The sequence below is a fragment of the Lolium perenne genome, chromosome 2 (assembly GCF_019359855.2).
Source record: "Lolium perenne isolate Kyuss_39 chromosome 2, Kyuss_2.0, whole genome shotgun sequence".
Taxonomy (NCBI): domain Eukaryota; kingdom Viridiplantae; phylum Streptophyta; class Magnoliopsida; order Poales; family Poaceae; genus Lolium; species Lolium perenne.
Genome location: NC_067245.2, coordinates 235,084,688 through 235,093,303, shown reverse-complemented (window position 1 = coordinate 235,093,303; position 8,616 = coordinate 235,084,688).

The window sequence follows — 8,616 nt, the reverse complement described above, 5'->3', positions numbered from 1 at the left end:
AAAATTTGAGTACTAACCCCTCTAATGAAGTTATGAGAAGTTTGGTGTGAAGGAAGTTTTCAAGGGTCAAGAGAGGAGGATGATATATGATCAAGAAGAGTGAAAAGTCTAAGCTTGGGGATGCCCCAGTGGTTCATCCCTGCATATTTCAAGAAGACTCAAGCGTCTAAGCTTGGGGATGCCCAAGGCATCCCCTTCTTCATCAACTTATCAGGTTTCTTCTATTGAAACTATATTTTTATTCGGTCACATCATATGTGCTTTACTTGGAGCGTCTGTGTGTTTATTTTCGTTTTGTTTTTGTTTGAATAAGATCGGATCCTAGCAATCCTTGTTTGGGAGAGAGACACGCTCCGCTTTTTCATATGAACACTTGTTCTTCGTTTTACTTTTAATGTTCAATGATAAAAGTTGGAAGCTACAATACTTATTGTAATTTGGTTGGAAACAGAAAATGCCTCATAATGTCTTGAATAATTTGACACTTGGCAATTGTTTTGAGCTCTCAAGTAGATCATGATTAAGTTTTTTCATGTAGTTTAAACATATTAGTGAAGAACTACTGTAGAGCTTGTTAAAATTGGTTTGCATGATTGGTCTCTCTTAAGGTCTAGATATTTTCTGGTAAAAGTGTTTGAGCAACAAGGAAGACAGTGTAGAGTATTATAATGCTTGCAATATGTTCTTAAGTAAGTTTTGTTGTACTGGTTCATACTTGTGTTTGCTTCAAATAACCTTGCTAGCCCAAAGCCTTGTACTGAGAGGAAATGCTTCTCGTGCATCCAAAACCTTGAGCCAAAACCTATGCCATTTGTGTCCACCATACCTACCTACTATGTGGTATTTCCTGCCATTCCAAAGTAAATTGCTTGAGTGCTACCTTTAAACAATTCAAAATGCTTCTCCATTTGTGTCAATGTTTTATAGCTCATGAGGAAGTATGTGGTGTTTTATCTTTCAATCTTGTTGGGCAACTTTCACCAATGGACTAGTGGCTTCATCCGCTTATCCAATAATTTTGCAAAAAGAGCTGGCAATGGGATTCCCAGTCCCAAATTAATTAAACTAAATAGACACTCCTCCATGGTATGTGATTGTTGGACGGCACCCGAAGGATTCGGTTAGCCATGGCTTGAGAAAGCAAAGGTGGGGAGGAGTGTCATCATAATAAAACTAAAATAAAAAGGCACTCCTTCATGGTATGAGATTGTTGGCAGGCACCCGAGGATTCGGTTAGCCATGGTTTGTGAAAGAAAGGTTGGAAGGAGTGCCACCCAAAAATAAAAATAATTCATGGGAGCCGCTCTTTGAAGGTTTGTCTGGCAAGGGGGTTAGAGTGCCCACTACCATTCGTTGACAACAACAAACACCTCTCAAAACTTTACTTTTATGCTCTCTTTATGTTTTCAAAACCAAAGCTCTAGCACAAATATAGCAATCAATGCTTCCCTCTGCGAAGGGCCATTCTTTTACTTTATGTTGAGTCAGTTTACCTACTTCCTTCCATCTTAGAAGCAAACACTTGTGCCAACTGTGCATTGATTCTTACATAGTTGCATATTTGCATGCATCATATTACTCTATGTTGACAATATCCATGAGATATACATGTTGAAAGTTGAAAGCAACCGCTGAAACTTATATCTTCCTTTGTGTTGCTTCGATGCCTTTACTTTGAATTTATTGCTTTATGAGTTAACTCTTGTGCAAGACTTTTGATACTTGTCTTGAAAGTACTCTTCATGAAAAGTTTTGCTATATGTTATCTATTTGTTAGCAACTATAGATTATTGCCTTGAGTCACTTCATTCATTTCATATGCTTTGTAATAGTATGATCAAGGTTATGTAAGTAGCATGTCACTACAGAAATTATTCTTTTTATCGTTTACCTGCTCGGGACGAGCAGGAACTAAGCTTGTGGATGCTGATACGTCTCCAACGTATCCATAATTTCTGTTGTTCCATGCTTGTTTTACGACAATACTTACATGTTTTGCTTGCACTTTATAATGTTTTTATGCGTTTTCCGGAACTAACCTATTAACAAGATGCCACAGTGCCAGTTCCTGTTTTCTGCTATTTTTGGTTCCAGAAAGGCTGTTCGGGCAATATTCTCGGAATTGGACGAAATCAACGCCAAACCTCCTATTTTTCCCGGAAGGCTCCTGAACACCGAAGAAGAGTCGGAGAGGGGCCAGAGGGCCACCACACCATAAGGCGGCGCGGCCTGGCCTGGGCCCGCGCCAGCCTATGGTGAGGAGCCCCCAGGCACCCTCCTGCGCCGCCTCTTCGCCTATAAAACCCCTTTTGACCTAAAAACACAGTACCAATTGACGAAACTCCAGAAAGACTCCAGGGGCGCCGCCGCCATCGTGAAACTCCAATTCGGGGGACAGAAGTCTCTGTTCCGGCACCCTGCCGGGACGGGGAAGTGCCCCCGGAAGCCATCTCCATCGACGCCACCACCTCCGCCATGCTCCGTGAGTAGTTCCCCCATGGACTACGGGTTCTAGCAGTAGCTAGTTGGTATTCTCTCCTCCATGTACTTCAATACAATGATCTCATGAGCTGCCTTACATGATTGAGATTCATCTGATGTAATCGGTGTTGTGTTTGTTGGGATCCGATGGATGATACATTATGATTAGTCTATCTATAAAGTTTGTGAAGTTATTGTTGCTGCAATCTTGTTATGCTTAATGCTTGTCACTAGGGCCCGAGTGGCATGATCTTAGATTTAAGCTCTATACTTATTGCTTAGATTGTATCTACAAGTTGTATGCACATGTCACTGTCCGGAACCAATGGCCCCGAAGTGACAGAAATCGGGACAACCGGAGGGGATGGCGGTGATGTGAGGGACACATGTTTTCACGGAGTGTTAATGCTTTGTTCCGGTACTCTATTAAAAGGAGTACCTTAATATCCAGTAGTTTCCCTAGAGGCCCGGCTGCCACCGGCTGGTAGGACAAAAGATGTTGTGCAAGTTTCTCATTGCGAGCACGTACGACTATAATTGGAAAACATGCCTACATAATTAATAATCTGGATGTTCTGTCTTAATGCTTTGATTCCTATCAATTGCCCAACTGTAATTTGTTTACCCAACACTTGTCACTTGTTATTGGAGAGTTACCACTAGTGTAGATCGCTGGGAACCCCGGTCCATCTCTCATCATCATATACTTGTTCTACATGTCATTGGAAGTAGTATCAACTATTTTCTCGTGCCATTGCTCTCATATTGCTATTCTTTATCTTTGTGTTCTTGTTACCTCTTGCTCTCATATTACTGCTACTTTCACATCACCCCTGTTACTAGTGCTTTTCCAGGTGCAGCTGAATTGACAACTCAGTTGTTAAGGCTTATAAGTATTCTTTACCTCCCCTTGTGTCGAATCAATAAATTTGGGTTTTACTTCCCTCGAAGACTATCGTGATCCCCTATACTTGTGGGTTATCACATGTCCTCTTTGAACATGAGCTTCCATATCTTATATGATTTCAAGATAATCCTCAGAAACTATTTCAAATTGAGCCACAGTTGACCGCTAAAGATCATATCATTCCTAAACATCTAAATACACCAACGTGCAGCAGCACAAACTGAATTTAAAACGGCATGCTTTTTATTAGCTACCCAAAAAATGGAAATGGCCATGAAATCATTCCCTATATGGAAAAGGAGGAAAACTCATATTAACTTGCTAAATCTGATTAGCAACAATGCACTGAAAGAATAAATGCTCAATGGATACATTGTCAATGTAGAAAATGCAGCATTCAAGTTTGTTTGGATTCCTTTTTTAGATTATCTCTAGTCATTATTTTGATATAAGAGCCAAAGAAAAATGTGCACTCTAGGAGGTATATGAATGTTCCAAACAATGTGGATGACAATCAGAGTGACTCTTCCAAAATTTATGATAGCTGATAACCCACAAGTATAGGGGATCAAAACAGTCTTCGAGGGAAGTAAAACCCAAATTTATTGATTCGACACAAGGGGAGACAAAGAATACTTATAAGCCTTAAGAACTGAGTTGTCAATTCAGCTGCACCTGGAAAAGCACTAGTAACAGGGGTGATGTGAAAGCAGTAGTAATATGAGAGCAATTGTAACAATAACACATCAGCAGTAGCAGTAACACAGAGGCAATGGCACCAGAAAATAGTTGATACTACTTCCAATGGCATATAGGACCGAGTGAGTATTTGATGATGAAAGATGGACCGGGGTTCCCAGCTATCTACACTAGTGGTAACTCTCCAATAACAAGTGTTGGGTGAACAAATTACAGTTGGGCAATTGACATAATTATTATAGCATTTAAGACAGAACATCCAGTTTATTAATCATGTAGGCATGTTTTCCATACATATTCATACGTGCTCGCAATGAGAAACTTGCATAACATCTTTTTTCCTACCAGCCGGTGGCAGCCGGGCCTCTAGGGAAACTACTGGTAATTAAGGTACTCCTTTTAATAGAGCACCGGAGCAAAGCATTAACACTTGGTGAAAACATGTGATCCTCATATCTAAGCCATCCCCTCCAGTTATCCCAGTTGCTGTCACTCTGGGGCCTCGGGTTCCGGACATATACATGTGCAAACAACTTGTAGATACAATCTAAGCAATAATTATAGAGCTTAAATCTAAGATCATGCCACTCGTGCACTAGTGACAAGCATTAAACACAACAAGATTGCAGCAACTATAACTTCACAAAATTTATAGATAGACTGATCATAATGTAACAATTCATCGGATCCCAACAAACACAACACCGATTACATCAGATGGATCTCAATCATGTAAGGCAGCTCATGAGATCATTGTATTGAAGTACATGGTAGAGAGAGTACCAACTAGCTACTGCTAGAACCCGTAGTCCATGGGGGAACTACTCACGGAGCATGATGGAGGCGGTGGCGTCGATGGGGAAGGCTCCGGGGGTCGATCCCCGTCCCGGCAGGGTGCCGAAACAGGAACTTCTGACCCCCGAAACTAGGTTTCGCGATGGCGGCGGTGCTCCGGGAGTCTTTATGGAGTATGTTCTGTTGATGTAGGGTTTTCGCGTCGCGAGGGAATATATAGGCGAAAGGGCGGCGCGAGGGGGTGCCCGGGGGGCCCACCCCATATGGCGGCATGCCCCCCTCCTTGGTCGTGCCCCCATGTGGTCTGGAGGCCTGATACGTCTCAAACGTATCTATAATTTCTTATGTTCCATGCTACTTTTATGATGATACTCACATGTTTTATACACACTTTACATCATTTATATGCATTTTCCGGCACTAACCTATTGACAAGATGCCGAAGCGCCAGTTCCTGTTTTCTGCTGTTTTTGGTTTCAGAAATCCTACAAAGGAAATATTCTCGGAATTGGACGAAATCAACGCCCAGGGTCTTATTTTTCCACGGAGCTTCCAGAAGACCGAAGAGCATACGAAGTGGGGCCACGAGGTGGCCAGACCATAGGGCAGCGCGGCCAGGGAGGGGCCCGCGCCGGCCTATGGTGTGGGCCCCTCGTCAGCCCTCCGACTCTGCCCTTCCGCCTACTTAAACTCTCCATCGCGAAAACCCTATTACCGAGAGCCACGATATGGAAATAGTTCCAGAGACGCCGCCGCCGCCAATCCCATCTCAGGGGATTCAGGAGATCGCCTCCGGCACCCTGCCGGAGAGGGGAATCATCCCCCGAAGGACTCTTCATCACCATGATCACCTCCGGATTGATGTGTGAGACTATGGGTCCATAGCAGTAGCTAGATGGTTGTCTTCTCCTCTTGTGCCATCATGTTAGATCTTGTGAGCTGCCTATCATGACCAAGATCATCTATTTGTAATGCTACATGTTGTGTTTGTTGGGATCCGATGAATATGGAATACTATGTCAAGTTGATTGTCAATCTATCATATATATGTTGTTCATGATCTTGCATGCTCTCCGTTGCTAGTAGAGGCTCTGGCCAAGTTGATACTTGTGACTCCAAGAGGGAGTATTTATGCTCGATAGTGGGTTCATGCCTCCATTGAATCTGGGACAGTGACAGAAAGTTCTAAGGTTGTGGATGTGCTGTTGCCACTAGGGATAAAACATCGATGCTTTATCTAAGGATATTTGTGTTGATTACATTACGCACCATACTTAATGCAATTGTCTGTTGTTTGCAACTTAATACTGGAACGGGTGCGGATGCTAACCCGAAGGTGGACTTTTTAGGCATAGATGCATGCTGGATAGCGGTCTATGTACTTTGTTGTAATACCCAATTAAATCTCATAGTAGTCATCATGATATGTATGTGCATTGTTATGCCCTCTCTATTTGTCAATTTCCCAACTGTAATTTGTTCACCCAACATGTTATTTCTTATTGGAGAGACACCACTAGTGAACTGTGGACCCCGGTCCATTCTTTTACATCTGAATACAATCTACTGCAATCATTGTTCTCTGCTGCTCATTACAAACAAACATCATTTTCCACACCATACGTTTAATCCTTTGTTTACAGCAAGCCGGTGAGATTGACAACCTCACTGTTAAGTTGGGGCAAAGTATTTTGATTGTGTTGTGCAGGTTCCACGTTGGCGCCGGAATCCCTGGTGTTGCGCCGCACTACACTCCTCCGCCAACAACCTTCACGTGGTCCTTGACTCCTACTTGTTCGATAACCTTGGTTTCTTACTGAGGGAAAACTTGCTGCTGTACGCATCACACCTTCCTCTTGGGGTTCCCAACGGACGTGTGCTTCACGCGTATCAAGACTGTTTTCTAGCGCCGTTGCCGGGGACCTGAAGAAAAGTTACACCACAAAGATTTCTAACTCGCACGTCAACTGCACGCCAGCAACTATTTTCTGGCGCCGTTGCCGAGGAGATCAAGACACGCTGCAAGGGGAGTCTCCCACATCCAATCTCTTTACTTTGTTTTTGTCTTGCTTTACTTTATTTTATTTACTGCTTTGTTTGTTCTCTATATCGAAAATACAAAAAAAATATTTACTTGCATTACTTTATTTAATGTCTTGTTTGCGTTCTCAATATTAAAAACACAAAAAAATTAGTTGCTCGCATTTACTTTACTTATTTCATCATGTTTCCTCCTAAGTTCACTCTGAAAGATATACCGGTAGGACAAGGGTCTATCATTGGAAGAGATAATATAGAAGCATTTTTCACTCATGTTAGTATGGTTGAAGATTTTGAAGATAGACACTTGGTAAAAGTTGTTCCTACTTATGAAAGCGCTACTGCCTGTTTAGTACACATGTTGGAAACTAGATTTGTTAATCTCAATCCTATAATGCAACATATGTTTCTTACACTCTCTGATATGGAAATGGGATAAAAGAGAGATTTTGTTTTAAATTTCCTTCTTAGAGAATTTGTTGATATAGCTAAAGAAGCTAGAAAAGTTTTTATTAAGCATAAAAGGCTTGGTCTTTTCACCGATTTTGCAAAAACACTTGAAAAGATGGACATGGATAGAATAAAGTACACTAATAATGTCAATGATGGGGGGAGATTAAAGTACCGATACCTAGTAAGCTCCTAGGAATGCATGAAGCTTTATAAAAACTATGCTTGGCGTGTTCCTGAAAATTTGTTTGATGAAGATAGTAAGCCTAAGAGTAACGAAAGAGGAGATACTTACATATAGAAGATACAATGCATTGTTGAGAAAACTCCCAACTCCCCTGGTAATGATGTTAATGCTTCATCTCTTGATGTTACTTGATTCACACTTTCTGCGCCTAGCTGAAAGGCGTTAAAGAAAAGCGCTCATGGGAGACAACCAATTATTTTACTTCTGCACTTTTGTTTTTTATTTGAGTCTTGGAAGTTGTTACTACTATAGCAACCTCTCCTTATCTTTATTTTATTGCATTGTTGTGCCAAGTAAAGTCTTTGATAGTAGGGTTGATACTAGATTTGGATTACTGCGCAGAAACAGATTTCTTGCTGTCACGAAATTGAGTAGCCCCGTCTGTAGGTAAATCAGAAAAATCTGCCAATTTACGTGCGTGATCATCAGATATGTATGCAACTTTCATTCAATTTGAGCTTTTTCATCCGAGCAAGTTAAGTGCTCCAGAAAAATTCGTCTTTACGGACTATTCTGTTTTGGCAGATTCTGCCTTTTATTTCGCATTGCCTCTTTTGCTATGTTTGATGGATTTCTTTGTTCCATTAACTTTCAGTAGCTTTGTGCAATGTCCAGAAGTGTTAAGAATGATTATGTCACCTCTGAATATGTGAATTTTTGATTATGCACTAACCCTCTAATGAGTTTGTTTTGAGTTTGGTGTGGAGGAAGTTTTCAAGGATCAAGAGAGGAGGATGATACAATATGATCAAGAAGAGTGAAAAGTCTAAGCTTGGGGATGCCCCCGTGGTTCATCCCTGCATATTTCAAGAAGACTCAAGCATCTAAGCTTGGGGATGCCCAAGGCATCACTTCTTCATCGACAACTTATCAGGTCACCCCTAGTGAAACTATATTTTTATTCCGTCACATCTTATGTACTTTACTTGGAGCGTCTGTATGTTTTTATTTTTGTTTGTGTTTGAATAAAATCGGATCCTAGCATTCTTTGTTTGGG